Consider the following 23,112-nt stretch of genomic DNA (forward strand, 5'->3'; position numbering starts at 1 on the left):
GGATAGAGTTGGACTCGTTCCAAAGTCAACACTCCAAGTGAATCATTTCACTCTGGTTCCACTTACGCTGGAGCGGTTTTACAAGCTCTTGTGAGACTGTATTGTACACTGCAGGGGTGAAGAGCAGAGTGTGGGTAACTCCTGCCTCCATAGAATTCAATATCCCGTTGGTCTCAGCATAGCCAGTGCCCAGAGTCATTTTCAGAGAAGTTTCAAATGCTGGGGAAAGACTGGCCTCTGAACTAAAGAGAGTTCTCTGTTTGGATACAGGTGGAACTGTAAAACATTCGCCCTGTCCCATTTCATTGTCATAGAATTCCTCATACCTGTTTCCATGAGGACTGAACTGGATGTGTTTGAAGACAAGCCGAAGAGCTACATTATGTCTGCAAAGAAGATGGGAATGCGGGCCCGAGTTAACCCTGTAGGGGACAGTGCTGACCAACATCACCAAAGGTAACTATTTAACCTCCACAGTGTGGAATCTTGAGAGTGGGACCTGTACCTCATGGCAGGTGAACACCTGTAGTCCATATTGCTGCTAGTCTTGCTGAAACTTCCCTAAAGTTACTTTCCTAGTGGTAAATATGTTCCAGCTCATGTATGTTTCCCTGGGTTCACTAGAAAGACAGACAGGTCAGAAACCAGGCCATATTTTGTAAATCTATTTAAGGCTAAAGTGTGAACATGTTCTAAGAATTTTTTAAATAGCCTGTTTAAATTTTTAATCTATTGGAATAATTAAAATGGTTATTTATTTTCAAATTTGAACAAAATAAAACACCAAACACTGTTTTTTTTTTTTTTTTTTTGAGACAGAGTTTCGCTGATGTTACCCAGGCTGGAGTGCAATGGTGCGATCTCGGCTCACCACAACCTCCGCCTCCTGGGTTCAGGCAATTCTCCTGCCTCAGCCTCCTGAGTAGCTGGGATTACAGGCACGCGCCACCATGCCCAGCTAATTTTTTGTATTTTTAGTAGAGACGGGGTTTCACCATGTTGACCAGGATGGTCTCGATCTCTTGACCTTGTGATCCACCCGCCTCGGCCTCCCAAAGTGCTGGCTTGAGCCACCACACCCGGCCCCAAACACTGTTTTTTAATTAAGGTGGTAAGAAAAGTTTATGTCTTTCAAATTTTGTCTTAAATTTACTTGTATCAGGATGGCCTGTAATTCAGGCACTTTGGGATGCCAAGGCAGGCAGATTACCTGAGGTTGGGAGTTGGAGACCAGCCTGACCAACATGGAGAAATCTACTTAAAAAAAATACAAAATTAGCCAGATGCGGTGGCGCATGCCTGTAATCTCAGCTACTCGGGAGGCCGAAGTGGGAGAATCATTTGAACCTGGGAGGCAGAGGTTGCGGTGAGCTGAGATTGTGCCATTACACTCCAGCCTGGGCAACAAGTGAAACTCTGTCTAAAAAAAAAAAAAAAAAATTACTTGTATCTTAAAATGGAAGCTTTCTTTGCAAATTACCTATTCTAGTAATAAGTTCACTGCTCATAAGTGGAAAATTATTAACTATTCCCCAATGAGGAAGGGTCTTCTAAAATGAGCTAAAATACTTGGAATAAATGGTTTCCAACAGCTCCTGCATCTTTGTCAAGTCCATGTCAAAAAATTACATGTATGAAAAAAATTACATGTATGAATTTCTTTTTTTTTTTTTGGCCGTTAAAGTTCAGCTTTTTATTGAACACATTATAAAAGAGGTTTAGTCAAAAAGACCAAAGCCCAGATCATCATCAGACTTTTCGGATTCTTCTTTCTTTGCTTCCACTTTCCTCTCCTCAGCTGGAGCAGCAGCAGTGGAGGGGGCGGGACCTCCTGCTGGTGCAGCACCAGCTGCTGGGGCAGGCCCACCAGCCCCCACATTGCAGATGAGGCTCCCAATGCTGACGTTAGCCAGGGCCTTTGCAAACAAGCCAGGCCAAAAAGGTTCAACATTTACACCGGCTGCTTTAATGAGGACATTGATCTTATCCTCCGTGACGGTCACCTCATCGTGCAGAATGAGGGCCGAGTAGATGCAGGCGAGCTCGGAGACGGAGGCCATGATGCGGGTGAGGGTGGGGCTAGCGCTGCCGGACCCGGTGCTAGTCGCCGGATGAAGCGAGGGCCTCACCCCAACGCGGCCTTAGCTTCCTCGGAAGGACCCAGCACCTTGGCGGCAGCTGAGGAAAGGGCTGAATTTATTTCTTGACCCTTAATTCTATTCCACTAATGTGTATGTTTTGATCATTCATTCTACAACTTTGCAGAATTTGATTATTAGCATTAACAGTTTTATGATTATTATTTAGGATTTTAATTATATCCATATAATTGTAACATCTATATATAGAAATAAGCTTTTTTCTTTTCCAGCTGAAGTGTATCTTTTCTTGCATTGCCCAATTATACTGGCCTGATTTCTATTAAAATATTGATCAGAAGTAATGAGCACAGGTATCCTTGTCTTGTTCCCGATCTTTTTTTTTTTTTTTTAATTTTTTTTTTTCTTATGAAAGACAGGGTTTCACCATGTTGGTCAGGCTGCTCTTGAACTCACGTGATCTGCCCGACTTGGCCTCCAAAGTGCTTGGATTACAGGCGTGAGCCAACGCACCCTGCTGTTCCTGATCTTAAAGAGAAAGCTTTTAGTTTTTCACCACTGCAAATAATGGTAGTTTTGAGGGTTCCCCCACCCCCAGGTGAGTTGTTATACACTCCTTAGTGGATTCTGACTTCCATGGCCACCATCCTGCTTGTTTTGAGGGTTTTATATGTGTCTTTTGTTATGTTGAGGAAGTTTTAGTCTATAGCATACTAGATAAGTGCTCTTATCATGAAAGAGTTTGGGATTATGTCAAATTTCTCCTCTGTCAATTGACATGATTATGTTGTTTTCTAAAATTGATTCTATTGAGTGGGTATATTGCATTAATTGATTTCAGTTTTTTTTTTTTTTGTGCATTGGCTCATCCCAGTAATCTCAGCACTTTGAGAGGCCAAGGCAAGTGGATTATCTGAGGCCAGGAGTTCAAAACCAGCCTGGCTAATGTGGTGAAACCCCACCTTTACTAAAAATACAAAAATTAGCCATGTGTGGTGATGCATGCTTACAATCCCAGCTACTTGGAAAGATAAGGCAGGAGAATCACTTGAACCCAGGAGGCGGAGGCTGCAGTGAGCCAAGATCACATAAGTGCACTCCAACCTGGGCAACAGAGTGAGACTCTGACTCAAAAAAAGAAAACAAAAGAAAAAAAAGAAAAGAAGGGCAAAGGCCACAAGTCACATCACCTCGGTGCTGGGCCCAGGGATACGTTACAACGCTCACTGTGAGCCACGCTCTGAGAGGTGAGACACACACCTGGCGGCTGATCTCAGTGATATGTTACAATCTTTTCTTTGTGCATGCTGCATGTAGGTGAGGAGAGACACATTTCATAAGTGGTGAATTCCAAAATATGTCACAAGGCTGCCTGTGGGTAGAGCCCAGGCAGGAGCCTCTCATCCCCTAATGTCAGACCCTGTGATGTGTAACAATATGCATAATACACAAGGTCCAGTCTAAAAATGTTACATCATCTTGGTGCTGGGTCCAGTTATACATCACAGTTCCCTTGTGTCAGGGTACAGGCTGAACAAGAGTCACATCACTACCTAGGTGATGAATGAAAAGAAATTTTATAATACTCTTGTGGTCAGGACTTATGTGGAAGACTTGCATCACCTGGGTGGCAGACCCAAGCTATATGTCACAGTGCAAAATGTTTGTAGGGCCCAGAAAAGAGGAAAGAGTCTCATCATGTAGGTGTGGGCTCAGTGATAGATCACAATTTCTTTTTGTTCAAAGTCTAAGCAGTAGAGGAAGAGTCATATCACCGAAATGCTGCATCCAGCAACATGTCAAAATACTCCCTGAGAGGACAATCCAGGAAGAAAAGTCACATCACCTAGGCAAAAGGCCCAGAAATATTTTATTTATTTTATTTTATTTATTAATTTTTTTTTTTGAGACAGAGTTTTGCTCTTGTTACCCAGGCTGGAGTGCAATGGCGTGATCTCGGCTCACCGCAACCTCCGCCTCCTGGGTTCAGGCAATTCTCCTGCCTCAACCTCCTCAATAGCTGGGATTACAGGCACGCGTCACCATGCCCAGCTCATTTTTTGTAGTTTTTAGTAGAGACGGGGTTTCACCATGTTGACCAGGATGGTCTCGATCTGTTGACCTCGTGATCCACCCGCCTCGGCCTCCCAAAGTGCTGGGATTACAGGCGTGAGCCACCGCGCCCGGCCCAGAAATATTTTATAATGCTATCATTTTGTAGGGCTCAGGAAGAAAACAGGAGTCAGATAACGTAGGAGCTGGGCCCAGCTATATGGCACAATCACTACAGTAGGCAAGGCCTTGGCAAGAAAGAAGAGTCACATCAAATAGATGTTGGGCAAGTGCTATGTTACATTTCCTACTGTGGACAGGTCCAGAAAAAGAAGGAGAGACCTATCATTTAGGTGATTGGCCCAGGGATATGTCACAATAACCACTTGGGCAGGAACCAAGCATAAGAATTACATACCCGGGGCTGGGCGCGGTGGCTCAAGCCTGTAATCCCAGCACTTTGGGAGGCCGAGGTAGGTGGATCACGAGGTCAAGAGATCGAGACCATCCTGGTCAACACGGTGAAACCCCGTCTCTACTAAAACTACAAAAAATTAGCTGGGCATGGTGGCGCGTGCCTGTAATCCCAGGAGGCTGAGGCAGGAGAATTGCCTGAACCCAGGAGGCGGAGGTTGCGGTGAGCCGAGATTGCGCCATTGCACTCCAGCCTGGGTAACAAGAGCGAAACTCCGTCTCAAAAAAAAAGAAGAAAAAAAAAAAAAAAGAATTACATACCCTGTGTGCTGGGCCCAGCAATAAGTCACTCTCGCTTCTGTTAGCATGACACAGGCCCAAAGATATATTACAATCTAATCTGTGGTCAAAGTGAAGATAAGAGGAGAGTCACATAAAATAGTTGATGGGCAGAAAACGCATATCATGTAAGTGTAGGGCCTAGTAATAGGTCACACTGTCTCACGTGGGCAGGTCCAAGAATGAAAGTAATATTCTTTTGGGGCTTAGTTTAGTAATACTTCAAAACCTATCCTGCAGAAAAAACTAAGAAATAAGAGAAAAGTCAAATCAGCTATATGCTGTGAAAGGTCACAATTCTTCCTGTGAGCAGAAACCAGGTAACACAAGAATCATATCACCTGTGGGACTAGTGCAAAGACCTTTCACAATGCCCCCTCGGCTGGGTGCGGTGGCTCACGCCTGTAATCCCAGCACTTTGGGAGGCCGAGGTAGGTGGATCACGAGGTCAAGAGATCGAGACCATCCTGGTCAACACGGTGAAACCCCATCTCTACTAAAAATACAAAAGTTAGCTGGGCATGGTGGCACATGCCTGTAGTCCCAGCTACACAGAAGACTGAGGCAGGAGAATTGCTTGAACCCAGGAGGCAGAGGTTGCAGTGAGCCGAGATCATGCCATTGCACTCCAGCCTGGGTAATAAGAGTGAAACTCCATCTCAAAAAAAAAAAAAAAAAAAGAAAAAGAAAAGAAAATGCCCCCTGTAGGCAAGGCCAGGCATAAAAGTTACATCACCTGAGTGTTGAGCCCAGCAAAATGTCACAATGGCCCAAGTGGGCAAATCATAGGCAGAGGAATCACGAATTGTCAGTGCACAGCCCAGCAATATGTCACAGTGTCCCCATAAGGTAAAACATAAGAAAAAAGAAGAGTCACATAAGCTAGGTACTGGGTATAACAATATACTCCAGTTTTCCTATAAACAGGGATCAGGCAGAAGAAGAGAGTCACATCACCTGGATGCTGGACCCAGTAAAATGTCAACCATCTTTCCTGTAATTAAAGACCCAGGCAGGAGAAATACATCATCTGGTTTCGACCATAGCAATATGCCACAACTTTCCAAGTAGGCAGAGAGCAGGCAGAAGACGAGAGTCACATCTCCTAGGTGAGGAATGCAGAGACATGTCACAATGCCCTCTGTAGGAAGGGCCCAGGGAGGAGACTTGGAGGAGACTCCAATTTCTTCGGTGTTGAGTTCAGGAATATGTCACAGTAGTCAAATATGCGGAGCCTGGGAAAAAGAGGAGTCACATCACCTAGATGCTAAGCCAGATATGTGTTACAATTCCTCTGTGAGCAGAGACCAGGCAGAAGAAGACAGTAACATCGACATGGTAATGGGCATTGAATTATGTCACAAGGTCCCCTGTAGGCAGGCCGAGTAATGTTAGATTACTTGGGTGTTGAATCCAGCATATGTATCAATGTCTAATGTGATATATTGTTCCACAATATGGCCCAACATGTAAGGTACATTTGGAAGAGTCACAACATCGGTGTGGGATTCAGCGATAACTGACAATGCCCAAAATTTGTGGAGTCTCAAAAAAAAAAAAAAAAAGTTAAATCACTGAGGTTCTTTATCTATTGATATATCACAATCTTACCTTCAGCCTCAGACTGGGCAGCACAATCAAATCACTCAGGTGCTGAACATAGGCATATGTAACAATCACACCCGCAGGAAGGTCCAGCAACGAATTAACAATCCCACACAGATCCCAGTTCTAGGTATGAGAGTCACCACATTTTCTATGTTGAGTGTAAGAATGGTAGTGGCAATCTCACCAATGAACTGGATTGGTGCATGAGAGCCTGCATTCCTCCTGTAAACGGTGTTCACTCTGACCCTAAGCCCAGGTAGAACTTTCTTTTTTTTTTTTTTAAGATGGGGTTTCACCATGTTGGTCAGGCTGGTCTTGAACTCCCGACCTCAGATGATCTGCCCACCTTGGCCTCCAAAGTGCTTGGATTACAAGCGTGAGCCACCATGCCCAGCCCAGGTAGAATTTTCATAGGCTCAGATAGAATTTTCATCTACCAATGAACTGGGTTTAGAAATAAGCCATCATTCTAACTCTGGCTGGATGTTCACATATGACAGTCATAATTTCAACTGTGAACTGTTTCTATGTGAAATTCAGGGCCTCACAAGTAGGCTCTGTCCATGTGTGAGGGTGTCAATCTTTTTTTTTTTTTTTGGGGGGGGGATGGAGTTTCGCCCTTGTTACCCAGGCTGGAGTGCAATGGCGCGATCTCTGCTCACCGCAACCTCCGCCTCCTGGGTTCAGGCAATTCTCCTGTCTCAGCCTCCTGAGTAGCTGGGATTACAGGCACGCGCCACCATGCCCAGCTAATTTTTTGTATTTTTAGTAGAGACGGAGTTTCACCGTGTTGACCAGGATGGTCTTGATCTCTTGACCTCGTGATCCATCCGCCTTGGCCTCCCAAAGTGCTGGGATTACAGGCTTGAGCCACCGCGCCCGGCGAGGGTGTCAATCTTTAACCATTGGTGAGGTTTGCACATGAGAACCACAATCTCATCTGAGTGCTTAATCCTAAAATGACAGTCTCTGTACCACAAGAGATTTACATAGTATGCAAGAAAGTGGTAATTCTCTATCGCTTTGTACAAAAGGAGACCAAGGAACATAATCATTACCCCAGGCCTAGCTATAAGGGACAGCATCTCTCCTATTAGTTGGTTTGAGGCATGAGAGTCACCATTGCACCTGTGAGCTAGGCCAAATATATTTTACAATCCCCCCTGTGAATAGGCAGAGAGGAGAGTCATGTCTCACATCACCTGGGTTTTTGGCCCGGAATACATCACAATCTTTTTTTTTTTTTTTTAAGTTCTGGGGTGCATGTGCAGAATGTGCAGGTTTGTTATATAAGTATATACTCGTGCCATGGTGGATCGCTGTACTCATCAACCCATTATGTACATTAGGTATTTCTCCTAATGCTATTCCTCCCCTGGCACCGCAATCCCCAAAAAAGCCTTGGTGTGTGAGGTTCCCCTCCCTGTGTCCATGTGTTCTCATTGTTCAACTCCCACTTATGAGTGAGAACATGTGGTGTTTGGTTTTCTGTTGTTGTATTAGTTTGCTGAGAATGATGGTTTCCAGCTTCACCCATGTCCTTGCAAAGGACATGAACTCATCCTTTTTTTAATGGCTGCACATCTTTTGATATAGTTGCTTGTTGGGCATGTAGACTTATAGTGTTTATGGATTCTTAAATTTCAGTTTTAAGTTGCTTTACTTCTGCTGTTAAATTATTGTGTAAGGTTCCCCAGAGATGTTGTTCCATCTCATCCCAACTCTGTATCAGTTGATTCCATGGTAGAGAGTTGAGGCAAATATGCTTATGTTCCCAGTCGCAGTTTAATTGCTGTCAGAATGCCAGTGCATTTTGTGATTCCGCTAAATACTCCAAAGCAGCCTTGAGGACTTGGAGATGTGCAGAAGTTTTTTGATCTCTACCCTGCTGCGGAAGTTCATTAGACACATTTTTGGCCAGGCTATCCACAAAGGTAGCTGTCTGTACTGATTCAGCAATAGATGCAACAGCAACACTAGCAGTGTCTAGGATGACTATGGCTGATAGATTAAGTCTATAGGTGGTGTCTCCTGTGGGGAATGCTGCAATGGATCACAGAGGAACCCTCAAAAATGAAAGTGAGGGCTGGGCGCGGTGGCTCACGCCCATAATCCCAGCACTTTGGGAGGCCAAGGCGGGTGGATCACGAGGTCAAGAGATCGAGACCATCCTGGTCAACATGGTGAAACCCCGTCTCTACTAAAAACACAAAAATTAGCTGGGCATGGTAGTGCATGCCTGTAGTCCCAGCTACTCGGGAGGCTGAGGCAGGAGAATTGCTTGAACCCAGGAGGCGGAGGTTGCGGCGAGCCGAGGTCGCGCCACTGCACTCCAGCCTGGTGCGTGGTGACGGAGTCAGACTCTATCTAAAAAAAAAAAAAGAGGCCGGGCGCGGTGGCTCAAGCCTGTAATCCCAGCATTTTGGGAGGCCGAGGCGGGTGGATCACGAGGTCAAGAGATCGAGACCATCCTGGTAAACATGGTGAAACCCCGTCTCTACTAAAAATACAAAACATTAGCTGGGCATGGTGGCGCGTGCCTGTAATCCCAGCTACTCAGGAGGCTGAGGCAGAAGAATTGCCTGAACCCAGGAGGCGGAGGTTGCGGTGAGCCGAGATCGTGCCATTGCACTCCAGCCTGGGTAGCATGCGTGAAACTCTGTCTCAAAAAAAAAAAAAAAAAGAAAGTGAAATGACTGTGCAGTAAATAATTGATGCCCGCTGGGTATTTCCAAGTTTGAGGGGATTTTCAAGCTAGGGTTTCATCGTGGAACAAGAGTTATCTACTCAACAGTAACAGTATATGAAGATATTGAAACAACTGCTTAAAGCTAGTGGAGGCTTGGTCTCGGAGGCCCAATTAAGGGACATAATGCAAACTGTTTTTTTCATAACTCATGGTTCTCAGAAGAAGGCACAGTAGCTCTTCCAGGGATGTTGTCTGCAGGCACTCAGAATGATCCAGCGTTTGACATACGACATAGGCTTTCTGCAATACAGCCTCTAACAAAACTAGGCTGTCCTGATCCCCTGGTAATAGAATTGTTTACCTTTATATCAAGAAGGTTGGGAAAGCACCAAAATCTGCATGTGGCATGTGCCAAGCCAGACTTCGTGGGGTTCATTTTATAAGACTTGAAGTTCTTATGAGATTGTCCAGAACAGGAAACATGTCAGCTGGGCCTATGGTGGATTCATGTGTGCTAAATGTGTTCATGACAGGATCAAGCGTGCTTTTCTTATGAGGAGAAGAAAATAGTTGTAAAAGTGTTGAAGGCACAAGCACAGAGTCAGAAAGCTAAATAAAAAATAAAACTTTTTTTTTTTTTTTTTTAGATGGCGTCTTGTTCTTTCACCAGTGTGGAGTGCAGTGGCACAATGTCAGCTCACTGCAATCTCCATCTCCCGGGTTCAAGTGATTCTCCTGCCTCAGTCTCCTGAGTAGCTGGGACTACAGGTGCATGCCACCTCACCTCGTTAATTTTCTTTTTTTTTTTTTTTTTGTATTTTAGTAGAGATGGGGTTTCACTGTGGCCAGGATGGTCTTGATCTCCTGACCTCATGATCCACCCATCTTGGCCTCCCAAAGTGCTGGCTCACAAGTGTGAGCCACCATGCCCAGCCAAAAAATAAAACTTTTTTGAGTAATAAAAAAGAAAAAAAAAAAAAAAAAAAAAAGAAAGCACACTAGACCTAGATCTCTGGGAAGAAGTGGAAAGAAATCTTAAATGACATCAGGCTAAAGGGCAACAGGTCCCAGTAACATCTTTAACATTATGGGCCATAGTTAGGGCTACTTTGGCCCCACTCTAAACAGAAGAGCCTAAAAAGGGAAGGGATGTGGGTAACCCCCATGTAGGCACCAAGGAAGGAGAACTAAGCAGAACCCTGGCACAATCCAGGCCTGAAGAATATCTCAGTTTATAGTGTTACTACTCAGTTAATTCCTTTTATATAATCCTTTATATAGATAATATATATATAATCCCATTCTAGGGACATGGATGAACCTGGAAACCACCATTCTCAGCAAACTGACACAAGAACAGAAAATCAAACACCGCATGTTCTCACTCATAGGCAGGTGTTGAACAATGAGAACACACGGACACAGGGAGGGGAGCATCACACACTGGGGCCTGTTGGGGGGAAATAGGGGAGGGACAGTGGGGGGTGGGGAGTTGGGGAGAGATGGCATGGGGAGAAATGCCAGATATAGGTGGAGGGGAGGAAGGCAGCAAATCACGCTGCCACGTGTGTACCTATGCAACAATCTTGCATGTTCTTCACATGTACCCCCAAACCTAAAATGCAATAAAAATACAAAAAAATAAAAAAAAATCCTTTATATGATCATATATTAGTTTATAGAATTAGGGCTTGAAGAATCCCTTTATATAACCCTCTCTATATAATCATATAATAGTTGATAGTATGAGTGCCTAAAGAATGTTTCCCTCCATATATATATAATTGTATCTTAGTTCATAATCGGAGGAATGCCTACAGTAGACACATTACAGTGCATGAATTAAGGAATAAGCAGCTTATAATCGGAGGAATGCCTAGAGCAGACACAGTGCACAGCATGATTTAAGGGAAAAACAGTTATACCAGGACAAGAATCCATGGCCCAGGCGGCAGCGTTCAGTATCGTAAAGATACCCGCTGTATGGCAGGCTTGGGGTGAGAGCCACTCCTCCTGATAAAGGAGTTGTAGGACCATGCTCCAGTTCTTGTGGAAGGCTGCCCTCAGAACGGCAATCCACCTTGGTGACTGAACTTTATCAGCTCTTGCTACTGTACTGCTTGCAAAGCATGGAAACTGCCAGCAGGTGGTAGTAACCCTGACAGCTCCGTCACTGCTATGCGACTTAAAGCATCCTCCTATAAATCTTCTTAGTAGGCCGGGCACGGTGGCTCAAGCCTGTAATCCCAGCTCTTTGGGAGGCCGAGGCGGGTGGATCACGAGGTCAAGAGATCGAGACCATCCTGGTCACCATGGTGAAACCCCGTCTCTACCAAAAATACAAAAAATTAGCTGGGCATGGTAGTGCGTGCCTGTAATCCCAGCTACTCAGGAGGCTGAGGCAGGAGAATTGCCTGAACCCAGGAGGCGGAGGTTGCGGTGAGCCGAGATCGTGCCATTGCACTCCAGCCTGGGTAACAAGAGTGAAACTCCGTCTCAAAAAAAAAAAAAAAAAAAAAAATCTTCTTAGTAGCTTGCCCACAGATAGAGGGATTGCACACTGCACCCTCTGGCCCACCTCCAGGCCTCGGTTACCTAATGGGGATGTACCCCTTACTGCACACGGTTCTTGCCTCGATGACCTAATGGGAATGGGCCCCATGCTGTGCACTGTCCACCTCCCAGCCTAGGTAACCTAATGGGGGTGGACCCCTTGTTTTATTACTCACGACCCTATCACTATCCTTAAAGATGACTCCACTCACTGCCCTGCCCCCTAACCTATACACAATAAATACTCACACTTCTGGACATTCGGGGCCTCGCCTGACTGCGCTCATAGGTGGCATGGCCCCCCCAAGCCCAGCTACACTTTCCTTGTACTTCTGTGTCCTGTCTCCTTATATCTCGGATCCTGCACCTCATCACAGCATAAGGGACACCCCACGACCCTGTGGGCTATCAGCCCTGCAAAGGGAGAAACAACCATCATCTACCTTACTGTCTCCTCTTGTTCCCTTAGCTGCGCTGTTACTGGGTAAAGGTGCCACAGAGGAGACAGACATTTGTCCTGAGCCCCCTCCCCCGATAAATTGGAAAGAAGTTGAGGGATATACTACAGTTATGGGACCCTGCCATAAGCAAGTGACATTAGAAAGGGAGATCTTGGGCTGCCCAGTGATGGAAGATCAACAAAGCAATTGGGTACATGAACCCATTATTTTCAACACTTATGAAGAAATAAGAAAAAGCATTAGAGAAACGGAGTCGCTAGCTCATTTACGAAAGAATTAATTGAGGCCATGGCAGACCCCATTCTGATAATGGCCACTGTTGTGATTCCTCCTCTACTACTGATACGTCTCTCTCAAAATCCTATTTGGGTAGAACAGTGGCCTTTAAAGGGAAATTACAACTAGCCCATGAATTGGTTGAGGAACAGTTAAAAGCTGGCCATATGGAACCATCAAATAGCCTTTGAAATTTGCCCATTTTTGTCATTCTTAGAAAGTGTGGAAAATGAAGACTTTTGCATGACTTACGTACTATCAGTGCTAATTTGCGACCTATGGGGCCCCTTCAACAGGGGCTTCCTTCTCCCATGATGATTCCTCGAGATTGGCCTGTAGTTATTATTGACTTAAAAAACTGCTTCTATACTATTCCCCTTGCAGAACAGGACAGAGAAAAAAATTGCATTTACAATACCAGCTATCAATAATGAAAGGCCAGCTCACAATTTCTTTTGATTTAATTAATTAATTAATTATTATTATTATTTTTTTTTGAGACGAAGTTTCGCTCTTGTTACCCAGGCTGGAGTGCAATGGCACAATCTTGGCTCACTGCAACCTCCACCTCCTGGGTTCAGGCAATTCTCCTGCCTCAGCCTCCTGAGTAGCTGGGATTACAGGCACATGCAACCATGCCCAGCTGATTTTTTGTACTTTTAGTAGAGACGGGGTTTCACCATGTTGACCAGAATGGTCTCGATCTCTTGACCTCGTGATCCACCCGCCTCGGCCTCCCAAAGTGCTGGGATTACAGGCGTGAGCCACCGCGCCCGGCTAATTAATTAATTTTTTTAGAGATGGCATTCTCCACATTGGTTTCGAACTCCTGACCTCAGGTGATCCACCTGCCTCAGCCTCCCAAAGTGCTGGGATTACAGGTGTGAGCCACCGCACCTGGGTTTCAGCTCATCAATTTCATTGGAAAGTACTTCCTCCAGGAATGCTCAACAGTCCTATTATGTGTCAGTATCATGTAAATCAGACTTTATCCCCACTAGAAAAGAATTTCCTAATTGCAAGATCATCTATTATATAGATGACATCTTACTGGTAGCCCCAGTGGAGCCAATACTTTTGAGTTCATATGCATCTGTCAAAAGGAATACACAGTTAAGAGGTTTAATCATAGCATCTGAAAGGGTACAGGTGTTCTCCCCTTGAAAATGTCTTGGATACATACTACTTCCTGGTCAGTAAGACCTCAAAAAGTTAAGTTGAATACTAACAACTTACATATCTTAAATGATTACCAGAAATTGCTGGGTGATATTAACTGGCTTTGCCCCACCTTGGACATAACTGCTGATAAGTTACAGAACCTGTTTTCTATCCTAAAGAGCAATGCAGCCCTGGACTCACCCAGGTATTTGACCCCTGCTGCAAAAGGAGAAATTGAGGAATTAGAGCAAGCTACTTCTCAGAGGCAACTAGATCACATAGAACCACGATTTTCAGTCCAATTATCTATATTCCTTTTTTTTTTTTTTTTTTTTTTTAAAAAGATGGGGTTTCTCCATGATGGCCAGGCTGGTCTTGAACTCCTCACCTCAGGTGATCTCCACCCAGCTTGGCCTCCCAAAGTGCTAGGATTACAGGCGTGAGCCACTGCGCCCGGCAATTATCTGTATTTCTTACTGAACGTTCCCCAACAGGGTTAACAGGACAGATGGTCCCAGGGCTGCACCTCCTGGAATGGGATTTTTGCTCATATACTGGGACTAAAACACATCTCTTTATGCCCAGCTAGTGAGTAAAGTCATCTACACAGGCTGCAAATGATGCAATCAATTGCAAGGTCATGACCCTGACATCATAAGAATAACCTTAAGTAAAAAACAATTCAAAGCAGTCTTGCCCCTATCTCTAGACCTTCAGAGAGCACTCTCTGATTATGCAGGCCATATATGACATGCTTTTCTGGCTGATAAATTCTGTTCATTTCCTGCAAAACCTTGAAACTGCCCTCATTAAGTTTACTCTTGACCCCACCCTGTGTGCCCTTTTTCTTTGATTTCAGCAATTGCTAAATCAACAAACACATCCAATTTATTATGATGATGATTATACTTTTAAGTTCTGGGGTACATGTGCAGAACATGCAGGTTTGTTACATAGGTATACACGTGCCATGGTGGTTGGCTGCGTCCATCACCTCATCATCTACATTAGGTATATCTCCTAATGCTATCCTTCCCCTGGCCCCCATCCCCCAACAGGCCCCAGTGTGTGATGTTCCCCTCCCTGTGTCCATGTGTCCTCATTGTTCAACTCCTACTTATGGGTGAGAACGTGCCATGTTTGGTTTTCTGTTGTTGTGTTTGCTGAGAATGATGGTTTCCACCTTCATCCATGTGCCTCCCTACAAAGGACATGAACTCATCCTTTTTCACATTTTCTTTTTCCAGTCTATCATTGATAGTCATTTGGGATGGTTCCAAGTCTTTGCTATTGTGAACAGTGCTACAATAAACATACATGTGCATGTGTCTTTATAATATAATAATTTATAATTCTTTGCGTATATACTCAGAAATAGAATTGCTGGGTCAAATGGTATTTCTAGTTCTAGATCCTTGAGAAATCGCCACACTGTCTTCCACAACGGTTGAACTAATTTACACTTCCACCAACAGTGTAAAAGCATTCCTATTTCTCCACATCGTCTCCAACGTCTGTTGTCTCCTGACTTTTGAAAGACCACCATTCTAACTGGTGTGAGATGGTATCTCATTGTGTTTGGATTTGCATTTCTCTAATGACCAGTGATGATCTTATTTTCACATGTTTGTTGGCTGAATAAATGTCTCCTATTGAGAAGTGTCTGTTCATATCCTTCACCCACTTTTTGATGGGGTTTTTTCTTTCTTGTAAATTTACTTAGGTTCTTTGTAGATTATGGATATCAGCTTTTTGTCAGATGAGTAGATTGCAAAAATTTTCTCCCATTCTGTAGGCTGCCTGTTCACTCTGATGATGGTCTCTTTTGCTGTGCAGAAGTTCTTTATTTTAATTAGATTTCATTTGTCTATTTTGGCTTTTGTTGCCATTGCTTTTGGTGTGTTAGTCATGAAGTCTTTGTCCATGCCTATGTCTTGAATGATATTACCTAGATTTTCTTCTAGGGTTTTTAGCTTCCATTTAATTCTTTAATCCATCTTGAGTTAATTTTTGCATAAGGTGTAAAAAAGGGATCCAGTTTCAGCTTTGTGCTTAGGGCTAACCAGTTCCCAACACCGTTTATTAAATAGGGAATCCTTTCCCTATTGTTTGTTTTTGTCAGGTTTGTCAAAGATCAGATGGTTGTAGGTGTGTGGTGTTATTTCTGAGGCCTCTGTTTTGTTCCATTGGACTATACATCTGTTTTGGTACCAATACCGTGCTGTTTTGATTACTGTAACCTTGTAGGATAGTTTGAAATCAGTTAGCATGATGTGTCCAGCTTTTTTTGTCCTTCTTAAAATTATCTTGGCTATGGCCAGGCACGGTGACTCACACCTGTAATCCCAGCACTTTGGGAGGCCAAGACAGGTGGATCACCTGAGGTCAGGAGTTAAAGACCAGCCTGGCCAAAATAGAAAAACCCCATCTCTATTTTAAAAATTTTATTTAAAAAAATCATCTTGGCTATACAGGCTCTTTCCTGGTTCCATATGAAATTTAAAGTGATTTTTTCCAATTCTGTGAAGAAACTCAACGGTAGCTTGATGCGGATAGCATTGAATCTATAGATTACTTTGGGCAGTATGGCCATTTTCACAATATTGATTTTTCCTAACCATGAGCATGGAATGTTTTTCCATTTGTTTGTGTCCTCTCTTATTTTCTTTTTCTTTTTCTTTTTTTTTTTTTTTTGAGACGGAGTTTCGCTCTTGTTACCCAGGCTGGAGTGCAATGGCGCGATCTCGGCTCACCGCAACCTCCGCCTCCTGGGCTCAGGCAATTCTCCTGCCTCAACCTCCTGAGTAGCTGGGATTACAGGCATGCGCCACCATGCCCAGCTAATTTTTTTTGTATTTTTAGTAGAGGCGGGGTTTCACCGTGTTGACCAGGATGGTCTCGATCTCTTGACCTCGTGATCCACCCGCCTTGGCCTCCCAAAGTGCTGGGATTACAGGCTTGAGCCACCGCACCCGGCCTTATTTTCTTGAACAGTGGTTTGTAGTTCTCCTTGAAGAGGTCCTTCACATCCCTTGTAAGTTGTATTTCTAGGTATTTAATTCTCTTTGTAGAAATTGTGAATGGGAGTTCACTCAGATTTGGCTCTCTGTTTGTTATTGGTGTATAGGAATGCTTGTAACTTTTGCACATAGATTTTGTATCCTGAGACTTTGCTGAAGTTGCTTATCAACTTAAGGAGATTTTGGGCTGAGACAATAGGGTCTTCTAGATGTACAATTATCTCATCTGCAAACAGAGAAAATTTGATTTCCTCTTTATCTAATTGAATACCCTTTATTTTTTTTTCTCTTGCCTGATTGCCCTGGCCAGCACTTCCAATATTATGTTGAATAGGAGTGAAGAGGACCTCCTTGCCTTGTGCCAGTTTTCAAAGGGAATGCTTCCAGTTTTTGCCCATTCAGTATGATATTGGCTGTGGTTTTGTCATAAATAGCTCTTACTATTTTAATACACTTCATCGATACCTAGTTTATTGAGAGTTTTTAGCATGAAGGGCTGTTGAATTTTGTCAAAAGTCTTCTCTGTATCCATTGAGATAATTATATAGTTTTTGTTTTTGGTTCTGTTTATGTGACAGATTACATTTATTGATTTGTGTATGTTGAACCAGCATTGCATCCCAGGGATGAAGCCCACTTGATGGTGATAAATAAGCTTTTTTTGATGTGCCGTTGGACTCGGTTTGCCATTATTTTGTTGAGGATTTCTGCATTGATATTCATCAGGGATACTGGCCTGAAATTTTCTTTTTTAGGTGTGTCTCTGCCAGGTTTTCGTATTGGGATGATGTTGGTCTCATAAAAAGAATTAGGAAGGATTCCCTCTTTTCCTATTGTTTGGAATAGTTTCGGAAGGAATGCTACCAGCTCCTCTTTGGACTTCTGGTAGGATTCAGCTCTGAATCCACCTGGTCTTGGACTTTTTTGGCTGGTAGGCTATTAATTGCGCCCTCAAGTTCAGAACTTATTATTGGTCTATGAAGGGATTTGACCTCTTTCTGATTTAGTCTTGGGAAAGTGTAAGTGTCCAAAATTTATCCATTTCTTCTAGATTTTATTTACATAGAGGTGTTTATAGTATTCTCTTATGCTAGTTTGTATTTCTATGGGATTGGTGGCGATATTGCCTTTATAATTTTTATTACATCTATTTGAATCTTTATTAGTCTGGCTAGTGGTCTTATCTATTTTGTTGATCTTTTTTTTTTTTTGAGACGGAGTTTTGCTCTTGTTACCCAGGCTGGAGTGCAATGGCGTGATCTCGGCTCACCGAAACCTCTGCCTCCTGGGTTAAGGCAATTCTCCTGCCTCAGCCTCCTGAGTAGCTGGGATTACAGGCACGTGCCACCATGCCCAGCTAATTTTTTGTATTTTTTTAGTAGAGACGGGGTTTCACCATGTTGACCAGGATGGTCTCGATCTCTTGACCTCGTGATCCACCCGCCTCGGCCTCCCAAAGTGCTGGGATTACAGGCTTGAGCCACCGCACCCAGCCCTATTTTGTTGATCTTTTCAAACAACCAGCTTCTGGATTCTTTAATTTTTTGAAGGGTTTTTCATGTCTCTATCTCCTTCAGTTCTGCTCTGATCTTAGTTGATGTCTTGTTAGCTTTTGAATTTATTTGTTCTTGCTTCTGCAGTTCTTTTATTTGTGATGTTAGGGTGTCAATTTTCAATCTTTCCTGCTTTCTCTTTTGGGCATTTAGTGCTATAAATTTCCCTCTACATACTGCTTTAAATGTGTCCCAGAGATCCTGGTACATTGTGTCTTCATTCTCATTGGTTTCAAAGAACATCTTTATTCTGTATTCATTTCGTTATTTATCCGGTAGTCATTCAGGAGCAGGTTGTTCAGTTTCCATGTAGTTGTGTGGTTTTGAGTGAGCTTTTTGATCCTGAGTTCTAATTTGATTGCACTGTGCTCTGAGATACCGTTAGTTATGATTTTCATTCTCTAGCATTTGCTGAGGAGTGTTTTACTTCTGATTTTGTGGTCAGTTTTTGAATAAGTGTGATGTGGTGCTGAGAAGAATGTATATTCTGTTGATTTGGTGTGGAGAGTTCTGTCGATGTCTACTAGGTTTGCTTGGTCCAAAGCTGTGTTCAAGTCCTGGATGTCCTTGTTAATTTTCTGTCTCGCTGATGTGTCTAATATTGACAGTGGAGTGTTAAAGTATTTCATTTTTATTGTGTGGGAGTCTAAGTCTCTTTGTAGATCTCTAAGAACTTGCTTTATGAATCTGGGTGCTCCTGTATTGGGTGCATATAAAATTAGGACAGTTAGCTCTACTTATTGCATTGATTTCTTTACCATTATGTAATGCCCTTGTCTCTTTTGATCTTTGTTGGCTTAAAATGTTTTATCAGATACTAGGATTGCAACTGCTGCTTTTTTTTTTCTTTCCATTTGCTTGATAAATATTCCTCCATCCCTTTATTTTGAGCCTATGCGTGTCTTTGCACATAAGATGGATCTCCTGAATATAGCAGACCAAAGGGTCCTTGACTTATTATCCAATTTGCCAGTTTGTGTCTTTTAATTGGGGCATTTAGCCCATTTACATTTAATGTTAATATTCTTTTGTGTGAATTTGATCCTGTCATTATGATAATAGCTGGTTATTTTGCCTGTTTGTTGATGCAGTTTCTTTATAGTGTCGATGATCTTTACAATTTGGTATCTTTTTGCAGTAGCTGGTATCAGTTTTCCTTTTCATGTGTAGTGCTTCCTTCAGTAGCTCTTACAAGGCAGGCCTGGTGGTGACAAAATCTTTTAGCATTTGCTTGTTCATAAAGAATTTTATTTCTCCTCCATCTATGAAGCTTAGTTTGGCTGAATATGAAATGCTGGGTTGAAAATTATTTTCTTTAAGAATATTGAATATTGCTCCCCACTCTTTTTTGGCTTGCAGGGTTTCTGCCAAGACATTTGCTGTTAGTCTCATTGTCTTCCCTTTGTGAGTAACCCAACCTTTCTCATTGGGTGCCCTTAGCATTTTTTCCTTCATTTCAACCTTGGTGAATCTAATGATTATGTGTCTTTGGGTTGCTCTTCTGGAGTGTGGTGTTCTCTGTATTTCTTGAATTTGAATGTTGGCCTTCCTTGCTACATTGGGAAAGTTCTCCTGGATAAAATCCTGAAAAGTGTTATCCAATGTGGTTTCATTCTCCCCTTCACTTTCAGGTATACTCCTCAAATGTCATTTTGGTCTTTTCACATACTTTTATATTTCTTGGAGGCTTTGTTCATTTTTTTTTTTACTCTTTTTTTCTCTAATCTTGTCTTCTTGCTTTATTTTATTGAGATGATCTTCAATCTCTGATATCCTTTCTTCTGCTTGATCAATTTGGCTATTGAAACTTGTGTATGCTTCACGAACTTCTCGTGCTGTATTTTTCAGCTCCATCAGGTTGTTTATGTTCTTCTCTAAACTGGTTATTCTAGTTAGCATTGCATCTAACCTTTTTTCAAAGTTCTTATCTTCCTTGCATTGGATTAGAACATGATCCTTTAGCTCAGAGATGTTTGTTATTATCCACCTTCTAAAGCCTGCTTCTGTCAATTCATCAAACTCATTCTTTATCCAGTTTTGTTCCCTTGCTGGTGAGGGGTTATGATGCCTTGGAGGAGAGGAGGTGTTCCAGTTTTTGGCAATTTCAGCCTTTTTGTGCTGGTTTCTTCCCATCTTTGTGGATTTATCTACCTTTGTTCTTTGAAGTTGGTAACTTTTGGATGGGGTCTCTGAGTGTACGTCATTTCTGTTGATGTTGAAGCTATTTCTTTCTGTTTTTTAGTTTCCCTTGTAACAGTCCAGCCCCTTTGCTGAAGGTCCACTGGAGGTCCTCTTCAGACCCTGCATGCCTGGAAATGACCAGCAAAAGTCTGCAAAACAGAGAAAATCACTGCCTCTTTCTTCCTCTGGTAGCTTCATCCCAGAGGAGTACATGCCAGATGCCAGCCAGAGTTCTCCGTTATGAGGTGTCTGTCAGCCCCTCCTGGGAGATGTCTCCCAGTCAGGATACATGAAGGTTAGGGAACCACTTGAGGAGGCAGTCTGTCCCTTATCAGAGCTCCAATGCTGTGCTGGGAGACCTGCCACTCTCTTCAGAGCTGCCAGGTGGGGCATTTAGGTCTGCTGGAGCAGTACCCACAACCTCCCCTTTTCCCAGGTGCTCTGTCCCAGGAAGGTGGGGCTTTATTTATAAGTCCCTGATGGGCTGCTGCCTTTTTTCAGAGACACCCTCCTCAGTGACGACATCTAATGAGACAGTCTGCCTGCAGCTGCTGAGCTGTGTTAGGCTCCGCCCAGTTCAAACTTCCTGGCAGCTTTGTTTACACTGTGAGGTTGAAACTGCCTACTCGAGCCTCAGCAATGGCAGACGCTACTCCCCACACTTAGCTCAAACAACCCAGATCAAGCTCAGACTGCAGTGCTGGCTGTGAGAATTTCAAGCCTGTGGATCTTAGCCTGCTTGTCTCCATGGGGGTGGGACACACCGAGACAGACCACTTTGTTACCTGGCTTCAACTCTCTTTCCAGGGGAGTGCAGGGAAGAGTCCCTAATGGCTTCCCTTGGATAGGAGAGAGTTCCCTAGCCCCTGGCCCTTCCTGGTTGAGGTGATGCCCCACCCTGCTTTGGCTCACCCTCCTTGGGCTGCACCCACTGCTCAACCAGCTTCAATAAGATGAACCAGACACCTCAGTTGGAAATGTGAACATGACCTGCCTTCTGCATCGATCTTGTTGGGAGCAATGCACCAGAGCTGTTTCTATTTGGCCATTTTGCTCAGGAAACCCCCCTCCCACAACATCCTATTTTTATTACAAACATTCAGGCTCACAGCTCACTGCCCGGTCCCTTAGTTTACGGCAATAATGAAGCAGACCTGCAGGTTATGACGTTACATCTTGACCAAGCCACCCAATCACATAAACTTTTCCACCAACATTAAAGAAACTTAACAAAACAATTTTAACTTGCCCAAAGACTAGCTAAATACATTATTTTACAATGCCCAGATTGCCAGCTCACAGGAAAGTCCCCTTCTTCAACAGGCATTAACCCTAGAGGACTAGAACCTAATCAGTTACACACATGTTAACATATGTTACACATGTCCCTGAATTTGGAAAACTAATATAGGTACTCGTATCCATAGATACCAATTTCCACCTCATTAGTGCTCATGCTCTTCCTGGAGAGTCCGCCTCATATGTCATTAAACATCTTCTCTGAACTTTTGTGCTTATGGGGCAGCCCAAAACCATTAAAACTAATAATGGTCCAGCTTACACAAGCTCACAATTTCAACAATTTTGTCAAACATGGAATGTCCAACTTTCCATGGGTATCTTGTATAACACCCAAGGACAGGAACCTGCCCACTTCACCCTTGAAAATATGCTCAGAAAACAAGAGAAATACGAGTAAAGACCCAGCAATGCTGTTGGCACAAGCATTATTTACTCTGAATTTCTTAAATTTAGATGATAAATTTCAATCAGGCATAGAAAAGCACTTTGCAAAAATCACTCAAAATATAAACCCTTCAGTTTTATGGGAAGATGGAAACAGTAATGTATGGTGTTGTCTAAATGACCCGTTAGCATTGGGAGAAGAATATGCTTGTGTTCACACCCCCTCAGGTCCTCTTTGAATTCCAGTGAGACACATCAAACCTTACCATGGCGTGGCTGGGAAACAACACCGTACCAAAAGAAAAAGAATACAACCCTGCAGGACCTGCAGCCCTGGACGATGCAGCTTCCTTGGAAAACACAGATAAGATACTGGACATTACGCTGAAGAAGACAACTCCAGATGCTGACCGAATTCTGCTCTGGACACAAACACTGTTCGCTCCAGATGATCTGTTCCTTTCTATGCTCTCTGTTGCACACTGCAACTCTCACATTTGTTTTTTTTTATTCTCTCACTCTGCCTGAAACTCGTACAACATGACTGTCTGGTTAGGAGCGATTAACATACCCCTGGTGAAGTTCCTCAGTAACAGCTCTATAGAGCAATGTGCAAAAACACCTCTCCCGGATAGACCTCCACTACTGGGGGTTACTCTTTGATTGAAAAGAATACTCCTGGCCAGGCGCGGTGGCTCACACCTATAATCCCAGCACTTTGGGAGGCCGAGGTGGGTGGATCAAGAGGTCAAGAGATCGAGACCATCCTAAAATCTCTTTGGAAATACACACACACACACACACACACACACACACACACACACACACACACACAAGTGCCTAGTTCTTTGCTACTTTCAAGAGTCCACAGAACTTTTGCAGAAATGGGTATGAATTCCCTCAAAAGGATCTTGTGCTCCATTTCAGATGAATGAAGTTGCATTGTATTATAATTCTTAAAAATACTGCTAAACTGGTTGCATATTAGGATACCTTTTTTTTTTTTTTTTTTTTTTTTTT

At 43.3% G+C, this 23,112-nt stretch overlaps 1 protein-coding gene and 2 pseudogenes across 1 annotated transcript in view; 1 reads left to right on the forward strand and 2 right to left on the reverse strand.

Annotated features, from left to right (window-relative positions):
* The window catches only part of LOC116544661, a 383,530-nt pseudogene that overhangs the window by 118,111 nt on the left and 242,307 nt on the right, over positions 1-23,112 (forward strand).
* The window catches only part of LOC116544668 (zinc finger protein 724-like), a 133,887-nt gene that overhangs the window by 91,841 nt on the left and 18,934 nt on the right, over positions 1-23,112 (reverse strand). The window lies entirely within an intron of this gene.
* On the reverse strand, positions 1,661-11,973 carry LOC116544665 (annotated as a pseudogene).

Source organism: Sapajus apella, unplaced genomic scaffold, assembly GCF_009761245.1.
Source record: "Sapajus apella isolate SASKATOON/1434 unplaced genomic scaffold, GSC_monkey_1.0 scaffold226, whole genome shotgun sequence".
NCBI classification, from domain to species: Eukaryota; Metazoa; Chordata; class Mammalia; order Primates; family Cebidae; genus Sapajus; species Sapajus apella.